A 12,323-nucleotide genomic window follows, 5' to 3' on the forward strand; every position below is an offset into this window, starting at 1 on the left:
TATATGTATTAAGTAATAGAGTAGGGTGCTGTTTTTTTTTTTTTTTTTGTGAAATGGAAATAGTTATTAAGGGGCTGCAGGATGTGCTCCAAAAGGATAAGATGAGTAGGGTTCATGATAACATGGAAGGTGCAAATCAGTCACAAAGTTGTAGCTAATGATCATAAGTCCACTTGTGATCAAATTTGGGCATATGTAGGGGGTTTGGTAAGAAAAGTGACAAAAATCACTCGTCAGTTGCTTGCAACTATTTAATCTGGCCCACCCAGTTTAAGCTGATGACTAAGAAACCCCCTCATGCAATCACTTTCCAAATGCTAAAGCCTCCAACAATCCTTGGGCTAACACAATTTTTAGCATCTGACTTCCCCTATGAGGTGAAAAATTCAAATATTGATGAAAGTAGGAGAATTACATATAGGTACTCCCACCATATTCACCTTGCATGCCTTGATGCTATGCAGGATGCTTACTTGGGGTGTGGTTATTGAGATGACTTGTATTTGCTAATTTTACCTATATGTGAGTGCGGTTCAATTTCTGCACCTCTATCCTCCTGCATTCATATTTTATTTTTAATTTTAATTTAATTCTCTTAAAACATAAATAACAATTATATATCATTCTTTAGTAAAAATGAATATATTAAATCAATCTAGAATAAATTTATCGATAAGCATCAGAAAATAAAATAAAGATCAACCCAGAAGGGATATCTATTCTAGCATAAATCATGTGTGATCAGCAACATATAATCTCATTCAATCTGCTGTGATATTAACTTTTCTATATACATGTCTTACTTTAAAAAATCGAAGAGCTGTTACCATTCTCCAATAATCTTGACACAAAGGATTGAGATAAGTATATAAAGTAATCGAATTAGAAAGCCACCTAATAACTATTAGGGAGTCTCCTTCTACGATAACATATGAAGCCTTCAAAATTTTACTAGCATATGATATATTTTCTATGCAGAATACAATCCACCTTAGGAACAGTAGCATCAAATAATGTAACATCTCTTGTTGCAACTAATGCACCACTCACACGACAAAACTTGCTCTATCCAAATTACTTTCATTTAGCACACTACTATCGAAGTTAACTATCAAGAAACTCAGAGATAATGACTCCTAGGTAAAATAATACATATAAGAGGATATAGAATCTACAAAAAGATAGCCACAATTTTTTCTAGCTATATAGAACACCTTCAAGATAGTAGTATTAATATATTCCTGTGCCTGGCTACTTTCAGGAGAATGGATTTAGAACTCCAAATATTGCTTTGAAAATATAGTAGCAACAGGCTTGTTCCCTTAAAAGGGCAATTATAAATCTATCGTCGCAAAGCGAGATCGATTGTGGATAGAGTTGGAGGTCGACCTAAAGATAAGCCGGAAAGAATCATTCCACTACTTACAAGTATAAATCCAATTGTTAGAATTTGTCCAACAGAGGACCCTCCAATGCTTAGTTTAGCTAGAGTTTTGGAAATAGTCAAAAGAGAGAGAGAGAGAGAGAGAAAGAGAGAGGGAGAGATAGAGAATTTTATGTTCTGCTTAAACTTGCTTGAGGGTTCCTTCTCCTTGTTTATATAAAGGAGAGATAATCGATTGTTTTTTAAGTTTTCAGGATCCACTTAGGATATTCAATAACGAGCCTGAAATGTGCATGCCCCATATTGTGGTGACTGTCATGGATAGTTATTGTACACTTCTAGTGGAAATGTTAGCTCACGGTTTGGATTTTATAGGATCCCATTAAACATTCTTTTCTTTATTAAAAAAAGTCTGTTGATCAGTTGGTTTCCTCAGTACATCACGAGTTGGCTCCTTGGTAGGCGATCGAGGTCAGAAAATGAGAAGACATCACAACACTTGCCCCCCACTCCCAATCTCGAAGTGGCTTTGCCATTTCAGATGAAGGGAGTAGTTAATTTTCTTCTCATACATTATTCAACCTCGATTGTTGGTACGAGTCTGAGGTGGAGGTTCTAGTTTTGCATTTAATATCATCTTGGTTGCTGAGAAGTCTGCATTAATGTATCACTTCATGAATTACACTACAATTATGAGGTGCATGTGGGTCAGGGCAGGGTGCCAAAATGATTTGAAATGATTTAAAATAATGATCCCAAAGATCATTTTCTAGCCTGTCTTGGGCAAATATATGGCAATATATGGTCGATCCATAGTTGTATTACACGAATCGAGCTACATGCTATAATCATAAGACAGGCATGATGAAGAGTCATATTGATGTTACAGAGACTGCTATATATTGAGATCCTAAGATCAATATGTTTAACTATTACGCTGATCTTAGCCGTAAGTGGGGAGTATAAAATAGGGCTGTCAACCTTTCCTTTTCATTTTTTTCATTTGTCTGATTGCTCTTAATCGGATTTAATCACTCTTGCTAGAAACCATCGTTGTCACCATTTATTGCCCCCCTTCATTGCCTTCTTCTCCGGCATTGGTAGTCACCATCATCTCAAGTTCCAGTCTGAAGCCCTACAAGTTGGTCCTCCTTTTTTCTCTACTTTTTCTGACTTCGTCTTCCTCCATTGCTTCTTCTCTCTTATCCTTCTTTCATTCTTAGTTTTTGTTTCTTTTTTTTCTTCCATGGCAAGTTGCAATAGCAAGGTCGAAGGTGAGAATCATCCGAGCAACCAAGGCTCTTGATCGTCCATGCCTTGGGCCATGCCTATAGATAGACCTCAAGCCTCTACCGAGGTGGGCTCTCCATCATAGTTTGAGCCTCCCAAATCCCGATGCTTGAAAAGCTCGATTCATGGATTCGAGAGATTTTATAGGTTGTTGAATAAGGAGTCTTCTCTTATGGAGCCTGACCTGAAAAGGCTTCGAGCTCAGTACTCTATTCTAGTTTGGTACCACTTAGAGGTCTTTGGTCGGGATGACTGGATAACCCAAGCTTCTGAGGGATGACTGGGTAACCCAAGCTTCTGATGAATGACTTGGGATATACGAAGAGTCTCTCCAAGCTGGCCTTCGCTTTCCTCTTTATCCCTTCATCTATAATCTCCTTAACTTTTACAGCATAGCCGCTACTTATCTCATCCCAAATTTTCTCTGCATCATTTGTTCCTTTGTCATCATGTGCGATCTCCACAGCATTAGGTTGAGGTGTTCTCTTTTCTAGGTCTTGTTTATCTTGAAGAGGCACCCTCACAAGAGGTGTTGGTGGTATTTTGCTCCTCGAAGTGGTCACCAGTTCATCCAGGGGTTACCCTCCTTGGTACACGACTGAAAGAGTAGATTCTTTTTTGTTTTTTCTAATCTTCCTTAAGGCTTCAACAGGATTTGGGGCAAGCCAAGGCTCTCAATGAATAAGGACCCCCATTTTCTTCCAAAGGATGAGGAGGATTTCTAAACACTACTCAATGTCGAAGTGCCACTACCATGGGAGTTGTTGACCGAGTAGATGTTATACAACATTGAACCGAGTCCTACAAACCCTCAGGGTATAATTCAGTTCCTTCTTTCATATTTCAATTTTTGCTTTTTGTCATTGATTGTTAGACTAACTCTTCTCTTTAGTATTGTACCAATGAGACCTAGCATAAAGTATTATATCTGCAATACTTTTAGGAATAGGTCGGGTATGTCCTCAGAAAAATCTTCCTCAATGAGAGCCAAGGTCATCTCGGAGCTAAGGGCGACTTCACCACCATCTGCCATGCCGATGCTGGGGACATCTAGCTCGGAGCCGATGAAGATTGATGACGACTTCAAGGTCATCAAAGTGATTTTATTGAGAGTGGCCCCACCAACCACATTAGAACCAAGCTAAGCATCAAGCCTAGCTCCACCTACCCGATGCTTGATGACGGAGCTTCCACCAGTCGCATGGAACCAGCTACTGAGCTAGCTGAGCACGTACCTCCCTTCGAAGCCAAGCGGGGCATCCACTTTTTTAGGATGATTGTTTGGGCCCACAACTCTAGGCTTTATAACCATTTACTCATCTTGAAGCTAATGAAGATGGTCCTACTACCGGCTAACTGGTCGTAGTGAAAGGCTCATTCTTTGGATGAGCTTTTGAATATGAGTTATGCTACTCTCCTTGGGGTAAGTTTCTATTTTCTCTTGATTACTTTCTTTTGTGTAAATCCAAGGTTCTAACTTATGGGTTTTCTTTGTGGCCAACTTGATATCACAATTCTTCATGAGAGTCTTGTCGGCTTTGGCCAATTGAGTCACTCGAATGAGGAGAAATACCAAGCAATGGATGCTTGGGTGAAGGCCATTGAAGACAAGATGAAGGCAGCCAAGAAGTGATCAAAAGCCATCGAGAAGAGGGCAAAAGCAACTAAAGAATAGTTGGTTCAGGTTAGAGTCAAGCTGCAATCTATCCAAGAGAAAATTGAAGCTCTTGAAGCCTGGGGTGCAATGAAGAAAATGACAGCCGAGGTCTACCACTAGAAGATTGTTAAGCTCTAATGATCGCTCAACCACTATGAGATGGTGGTCCAGGAGGCAAAGGATAGGAGGATCGCCACCAAAGTGCCAAAGTTTTTGCATGGGCCACTAAGGAAAGGGCAGTTAGTGCTGAGGCTACTGCCTTGGAGTCGAGCACCCGAGTGGTAGAGGACTTGAGCTTTTGAATATAGATTACAGAGGGCTCAACTATTGCCCATGCCCTAGGATTTGAAGACTGCAATGCCTAGGTCGCCCATCTTTTTTCAAAGTCAATTCTAGTTGCCTCATTACTAGGGTCAAAAAGGATGACATTGAAGAAGATCAAGGAATAGCAGATGACGTCAGCATTGATACCAAGGCCAATCCTGAGCCCATCTTTGAGCCCGCTTTCGAGCCTAGTACTTAGGCTTTCTTAGTTTTCTTTCTTATAATTTTTTATATTTGCTCAAGCTACTATCGAGCTTCTTGTAAAAATTTCTTTATATTTGCTTCACTTTTGCATTCTGTGCATATGTTTTAATCTCTTGCTAAGTCATGAGCTCGTTAATAAGTTGATGTTGAAGCTGTTCATTTAGCATTTAGGTCAATCTGAATCTTTGTCGTACTTTGGTTCTCAGGATTCTAGCTAGAGCTAGGGTATTTCATAATCTGATGTCATCTAAATGCAGTCGAGGTCAGCCTCATATTAAGAAGTTATTTGTAAAGTTCAAAATTTTATTTAATTAAGGAGGTCCTAGCCGGAGCCGGGTTGTCTTCATATGGTCAACATTCTTTCGAAGTCAATCTTTAAAGAGCTCAGTCGAGGCTAGAGCCTCTTGGAGGCCTGTGATTTTCTAATCTTAGATTTGGAGGTCCCAACAAGAGTCAGAGTTTCTCTACTCTGACTTTGTACTTAGTAGTTTTGGTGTGGAGCCAAGATATCTCCAGAAGGTTGATCTATTTTCGATCTTATTTTTTGAAATTCCTAACTGGAGCCAGGATATTTTCATGAGGTCAGTCTAATTCTGACCTCAGCTAATTTTCATCATACCTTTTCATACAGGACCTGAATAAGTTTAGAACAAGTAGTAATTCATTTCTTATATATTTAGTAAAAAAATTGATGTCTTACTGATAGTGCATCTTTATATTTTCTACATTCCACATCCAAGGTATTGGAGTGCCATTGAGGTCTTCAAGCTTGTAAGCTCCTGAATAGATGATGACCTCAATGATTCTATAAGGTCTTCCTTGTTCAGAGACAGCTTATCTTGCTTAGTGGGCTTGGACACCTCAACCTTTTGAAGCACAAGGTTGCTAGTTCGAAAGACTTTCGATTTTATCTGAACATTGCAATAGTGGACTAGTTGCTAGTATGATGCTATTCTAATCCGAGTTTACTTCCTTATTTCATTTAGCAAGTGAAGATCGACTCGAAGTTGGTCAAGGTTATTTTGCTTATCAAAGTACTCTATCTTAATTATTGGTAGACTGATCTCGACTGAAATTATTATTTTGATTCTGAAAGTGAGGTTGAAAGGTATTTTTCCAATTGAGATCTGAGGTATGGTTTAGTGCACCCATATATAGGACACTATAGAGCTCTTTAACCTGGAATCCCTTTGTTTGATTTAGCCTCACCTTAAGACCTTACAAAAGAGTTTAGTTAGGTACCTCGACTTCTTCATTTGATTGCAGATGACTAACCGAGGTGAGCTTGTGATCGATGTGAAGGGCTGAGTAAAATTTTTTGAACTTGGGATTGTTGAATTACCACTTATTGTCGATAATTATGGCTCATGATAGTCCAAAACAATATAGCCTTCTAGATGAAGTCTTGGATCTTCTTTTTGGTAATCTACATTAGTGGTTCAACTTCAACCAATTTGGTGAAGTAATCAATTATTATAATAAGAAATTTTTATTATCCGATTTCTTATGAAAATAGTCTGAGGATGTCGATCTTCCACTAGGCAAGAGGTCAAGGGATGAGATTGGAGCAAGCTATATGGCAAGTTGGTGTGAGATATTGATATATCTTTGGCACTGATCATACTCTTTTATGGGATTGGCCATATCTTGCTGCATGGTTGGCCAACAATATCCTTATCGGAGTACTTTGTGGATCGATGATATGTCTCTCAAGTAACTACCACATATATCTTCATGCACCTCCCGAAGAGCATAGTTAGCCTTAGAGGATTGAAGGCACTTGAGCAATGGTAGAGAATACGACCTCTTATATAACTTTCCTTCTAGAAGTATATATTGAGATACTTGCCCCTTCATTTTCCTAGCTTCAATGGGGTTAATAGGTAAGATGCCATTTGTCAAGTGCTTGACAATAGGATCGATCCAGCTCGGTTCATTATCGACTTATAGAATTGAACCTTGATCCTCAATACTAGGCTTCTCTATTTGTTTGATGAAGACCTTCTTTCTAAGGTCGGGATATCTCGAGGTCGCAAGATGGGATAGAGAATCTGCTGGGACATTTTTCAACCTTAGAATCTATCGTACTTCAAAGTGTTTGAAGGCTGATGAGATATCCTCTAATTTTTATAGGAATTTTTTCATGGTTGGCTCTTAAGCCTTGTACTCGCCATGGACTTAACCAGCAACTATTGCGAGCCAATAAATATTTTTAGTCTCTTCACCTCGAGCTCCTTTGAAATAGTGAGGCCAGCTATCAATGCCTCATATTTAGCTTCATTGTTCGAAGCCTTGAAGTCGAACTTGAGGGCGTATTCAGTGATGACTCTTTTGAGCTCGTGAGGATAAGCCTTGCACTGCTCCAATGTGAGTTGGAAGCTTTATCCATATGCATTATCTATGTGACTCAACCTTCTCCTCCTCGGATAATTTCACAGTCGATTCCTCTTTGAGGATGGTGCATTCAATGAGGAAGTTTGCCAGGATTTGAGCCTTCATCACCAGTCAAAATCAGTAATTGATATTGAACTCACTTATCTTGATTGCCCATTTTACAATTCTGTCCAAGGTATTGAGCCTTTGTAGGTTAGTCAATCAGGATAATCACAGAATGAGCTTGGAAGTAAAGTTTAAGCCACCACACCGATATATCAAGGCAAAGACTATTTTCTCCATCTTGGACCTCATCTCTGCGTCATGCAAAATCCTACTCATGTAGTTGATGGGCCTCTAGACTTTGTCTTCTTCTCGGACTATTATCGAGGTAACTGCATTATCAAGTATGCATGCAAGACCTCACCTATGCTTGGTTTTGATAATAGGCGGGGAGATCTGAGGCACTTCATTAGCCCCTCAAATGCAAATCAAGACTCTTCTATTCAATTGAAATCTTATACCTATCTCATGACTTTGAAGAAGGGAAGACATCTTTCAACCGACCTCGAACTGAACCAGTTGAGGGCCGGCACCTGACCTACCAGACATTGCACCTCCTTTCTTAAGCTTGGATGCTATATTTCCAAGATTGCCCTTTTTTTTTTTTGAGTTCTATTCGATCTCTCATTTTGTCACCATGAACCCCAAGAATTGTTTTGAGTCAACCAAAGGTGCACTTATTTGGATTAAGTTTTATCCGATATCATCTCATCATGCCAAACACTTCTTCCAAATCGACAATATAGTGGTCAACTTTCATATTTTTAATCAACATGTCATCAATGTAAACTTTCATATTTTGACCAATCTGATTCTTAAACATCTTGTTAGTGAGGTACTGGTAGGTCGTACCTATATTTTTTAATCCAAAAGGCATTATTTTGTAGTAGTACAGATCTTTTTTGATGATAAAAGTTATCTTCTCCTCATCCTTGGGATCCATCTAAATCTGATTGTATTCTGAGAATGTTTCTATGAAGCTTAACAAGTTGTGTCCAAGGTAGCATTCATAAGCTAGTTGATCCTGAGAGTAAAAACTACTTTTTGGATATATCCTGTTCAGATCAGTATAGTCGATATAGATCTACCACTTCGTATTGACCTTTTTGACCATGACAATATTGGCCAATCATTTTGGATGTTAGCTTCTCGAATGAAGTCTGTCGCCATCCACTTATTAGTTTCCTTATCAAGTGCCCATCATCTCTTATGGGCAAAACTTCACTTCTTTTGTCGTACCAGACGGTTCTGAGGGTTGACATTCAATTTTTGGATATCATGTCGAGGATATATCTGGCATGTTGGAGGCCGATCAGATGAAGATATCCAAGTTGGCATGGAGAAAATCCACCAATCGATCTTGGAGGTCGGGTTCAACAACAGCTTGACTTGGATAGTTCTGCTTTGGTCCTCTTCCTTAAGTGGGATGGAGATCAACTGCTCTATCAGTTCGCCGTGTATCTCTTTTGATTTTTTCCAAAGATCAAATCCTTCAATTGACACAAAGATTCCAGTAGCTTTTTCCCCTTTACTATGGTCATGAAGCATTGTCAAGCTAATTGTTGGTCTCCTCGAACTTCTCTGACTCCATGCTTTATTGGGAACCGTATAGGAGGTGATAAATTGAAACTACCACTCAGAAATTGTTAAATCTGGGCTGACTAAGATTATATTATAGGCCGAGGGCACCTAAATAACAGAAAAGGTAAGCTAGATAGTCACCTGTCAGGGTTCTTGTCCTGCCATTATTAAGAGTGTGACTTCTCGTTCTACTGCTGTTGAATCAGAAGAAAATCCATGGGAGTGTTAACTTTCTTTAGTTGGTCGGTCGGTAGTCGCATTCTTTGAAAAACATCCAAACAATCTCATTCTTTGAAAAGCAACATAAAATAAGATGTCAATCAAATTTTTATTATCAATTAATATTTTTTTATATCATAATTGGCCATTGTGATAGATACGATGTCAATGTCATCATGAGGAGTTTGAACTTCTCATAGATCATTTGAAAAGTATGACATCTTTGGTATATTGCCTCTCTGGTGATTGATCTTTTGCTTGGCTTCTTGCCTCCTTGCTGCCAACAAATCTAGAATCCAGAGATCATATTGATTAATAGCAATCTTGGATCGATTGCTATTCTCCTCCTTAGACTGATGATGAGCTAGATCTTCTACTAGCTGATTTTTTCGATCTCAAATATGCTTCTTGAGATAGCTACATAGGCTTAGAGCTTCAATCTCATCCTTCAGTTGAAGAAACTCCGGAGTATCATAGTCATGGTCCTAGTGAAACATGCAGTACTTCTTTCTATTTTGCTTGGTTGATGGGGCTTTCATTGATTAGGACCATCTAAGATATCTTAGGTCCTCAATCTCTATGAAAATCTGAGTTCAGGGGATAGACAGGGGGATGTAGTTATTGAACTGATGAGCCTGATTCCTCGGCCTTGGATTCTTCGATTGACAAGAGGATTGTCCTTCACATCAAGCTCCATTGGATTCTTTTTGAACTCATTTTTTCTTGATAACTTTTCCACCATCTCCCTCTCACTTCTCCTCCACTGCTTCCTCGGCTTGCACATACTTTTGTGCCTATGTGAGGAGGTCGGCGTAGTTCCTAAAAAATTTCTTATCTAGGAAAAAGGTAAGCTTGGAACTCTAAAGTCTCCTTTTTAATGCTAACATCATGACCAACTCATTGAGGTTGCAGATCTCTAATGTGGCCATGTTAAACTGGGCCATGTAGTTCTATAAGGACTCCTCTTCTCTTTGCCATATAAAGAAGAGGCTATCCAAATTTAGTAGCTATTTCCTGCTACTATTGAAGTGAGCCACAAAATATCTTTCAAGCTACTTGAATGAGTAGATTATTTCTAGTTGAAGGCTAGAGTACCATAGTTGAGTAAACTTTCTACTACATAGCTCTCGAAATGGTCCAACAGATCTCAGAAACCATTGTAAAGCTCTAATTGAGGTATTTTGAACTAATCTAGAATCAGTTCTTTTATGATTCTTTGAGAAAATGGAGGGCACGAGTTGAAGTTGAGAACATCCTCTAGTTGTTGACCTCCCTCTTGTAATGTCTTTATTTGACGATTAAGCTCCTAGAGCCTTCGGTTGAGGTTGGCCTAGCACGAGATGCCCTAGATTGTCAAGAATAATTAGAGATTGAATCTTCCTTAAAAGACGTCGAGGAATGATTTTGTCAATCATCTCACCTCAGATTTCAATAGAAAGAAGTGAAATTCCAACTGAAGGATCAGAATAATGGGACCGTTGAGAAGAATTAGCCATCTAGGACTCCAAGTGTGGGACAGTCAACTTGGGATGTGTTGCAGCCTGTCTCTGGTGAGTTAGTCAGTCGGAAGTCGAGTTGTTGTGTCCGAACGGTGAACGACAGAAAACCTGCAAAATAAATCCTCTTGTCGGAAGCTGTCTGATAGGAGATCCTTCGATGCTTAAGTTAGTCAGAGAAAGGGTACAGTCGAGAGCCAAAATGAGAGCTCAAAAGCTTATAATTTAGTAGAGCATAACCTAGCATACCTGATCCCCCATAACCTACCACTTTATAAAGAGCTAGGGAATCTGTTATTGTGTAACTTCCATCCCTGAATACTCGAAACATGGGACTTATGATATTCAATGGGTAGTTACCTTAGTAATTACCATTAAGGCCAAGTAATGGGCCGCTCGTGGGTGACTATTGTGCTCCACATTCATGTGTAGTTAATGCTCGTGCCGAATAACCATCATTTGATCCCCAGATGTACAAGATTTAAATAGTTGATATGGTGCTGAATAGGTTGCCGATCAAGTACCGACTTGTTATTGATCTTAAGTCGAACTAAGTTGGCCAAATATCGAATATATATCGAACACTCATCAATCAATCATTCGATTGTATGTCGGACCAAGTTGATTGAATGCTGATTTGGTCAGGTTCTGTCACTCTTAATTAGTCGAATGCCGATTAGACTAAATTTCGTTGATCTAAGTCAGCTTGATCTGTAACACAGTACTTAGTTGGCTGAATTCATAATTAAGTCAGTGCGAAGATGAGGAAGTGAGATAGTTGTGACGCACTTAGTCTAATTTGGTTGATGAGGAGGCGAGGAGGAAAGATAGTCGGTTGGGCGATGAGGATCTACCCCAACACTTACCCTTCAACTCCTAAGTTCGATTCTATAGCTTTAATCGGATGAGAAGAGTTAATTGTCATACGGATCCGAGTTGCTTTCTCTGATGATCTTCCTTTATTGTCATCTCTGAAAGCCATGTCTAGCCGTTTTGTTGTTTCGTTGAGTGAATCATCGTTTTGTCATTTCATAAGACATGCGACGGCTTTATCACATCATCGATCATGCGGCAATAAATGATGTGGATCACTCGAGGTAATCTTCTGTAATGATTATGAAATATCGGATGGTCAGACAATAATTCGTTAAGCAGCCCAAGTCTTCCACATGTCAGATGGCCATTTGCTCGATTGTTGTCATGAGGATCTGGCTTATCTGGCACAACCTCAATGATGGTGCATCGAAAAGCCAGGAAGATGGTCGGCGAGGATTACAGTCATGTGTCAAAATCTTCGAGGAGGTTGTGGTTTTCTATGTCGATCATGACTGTCAAGTGCATCTACAAATAAGGGTTGTCTTTCCTTCAATTTTTCTTCCATTCCTAGAGCTTTTATTTTCCAGCCCAGAGTTTTTGCTTTTATTTCCAGTAAAGTATAGGGTCCGTCTCCCAGGGGTGGTTTAGGAATTTCTTCCTCCTTGTTGGTTCCTTTATCGTCATTGGTTTCTCCTTCATCGTTGGTCTCTCTATCGTCGTCAGTCCCTCCTTCATCGTCGTCAGTTATCTCCTAAGGTTATACTTCTTCATCTCCTCTCTTTAGATTTTTATCTTGATTTTTTCACTTAGGAATGGCCTCTTCTTGTAAAGAGTCTGGAGATGAGAACATAGTGGGAGACCAAGGTTCTCGGACTCCAATTGTCCAGCAGGAGACCAAGGATGTTCCTCGGGATAA

Source organism: Elaeis guineensis, chromosome 15, assembly GCF_000442705.2.
Source record: "Elaeis guineensis isolate ETL-2024a chromosome 15, EG11, whole genome shotgun sequence".
NCBI classification, from domain to species: Eukaryota; Viridiplantae; Streptophyta; class Magnoliopsida; order Arecales; family Arecaceae; genus Elaeis; species Elaeis guineensis.